Below are 1,019 nucleotides of genomic sequence, written 5' to 3'. Positions count from 1 at the left end.
GGCGAGAGTCCATCTCAAAAACAAAAGTAATTCTGGAAAAACTTATGATTTTCTCCAAGCTTTTGCCCGCATATGTAAAGAACTTTTACAAAATAAAAAAAGATACCATAGGAAAGTTGAGTCCCTCCTGGATACACTGGGTGACACACATGGCCCCTGCCCTCTCAGAACTAGTGGGGGATAGAAATCAAATATAGCCCAGTCCCGGGAACCCATGAACAGTTTCACAAACTCCAGTGAGGCCAGCCTGGGGGAATCCGTGGTATTCCAGGCAAGTACAAAGACCCTAACGTGGGAAGGAACCAGTTGTTGGGGACCCACGGGGTTCTATGGTCTGCAGGGCTGTCCCCAGGCCTGGGTCTTACCCCTATGGTTGCTTGTGTGCTGGCCCTGCCCAGGCTCTGGGCGCCTCTCAGGTGAGGCTGAAAAAGGCCTGGTTTCCTGGAAACCACACGGCAACTCCACATGTGGAAGACTGTCCTTGCCCTGAGTGTGGTGGTGCCCCTCTAGTCCCAGCTACTTGGAGGCTGAGGCAGGAGGATCACTTGAGCCCAGGAGGTCAAGGCTACAGTGGGCCATGATCTCTCCACTGCACTCCAGTCAGGATGACAGAGCAAGACCCTCTTTCAAAAAGCCATAACTGCTATCTAAGTCCTGGCTTTCTCCTGATCCTGCGCTCCCTGGGACAAAGGAGGGCCCCACAGGCTGCCCGCAGCAACTGCACAGCAGCACCTCCCACATCAGTGCGGAACCTGATGTTCAGATCAAGACGGCAAGTCCCAGATCAAGACTGGCCCAGAACAGGGTTGCCCAAGGTCACACAACAAAGGATGGGTGGGGGCCTGAGCTCTTGGCTGCGTCTCAAGCTTCTCCAACGCCAGCTTAGCCTCCACCTGACAAGACGGACTCAGCCAGGATGGGATTAGTGTCATGCCTGGAATTTTCCAGGCCTGAAGCGGTTTCCTGGAGACAAGTACCTGTGGTGAGTCCTTGACCTCCTTGGACAAGATTAGGGTGTC

This window comes from Mandrillus leucophaeus, unplaced genomic scaffold (genome assembly GCF_000951045.1).
Source record: "Mandrillus leucophaeus isolate KB7577 unplaced genomic scaffold, Mleu.le_1.0 Scaffold11, whole genome shotgun sequence".
Taxonomy (NCBI): domain Eukaryota; kingdom Metazoa; phylum Chordata; class Mammalia; order Primates; family Cercopithecidae; genus Mandrillus; species Mandrillus leucophaeus.
The sequence above is the reverse complement of the archived record's forward strand: the minus strand, read 5'-3'. Positions refer to the sequence as shown.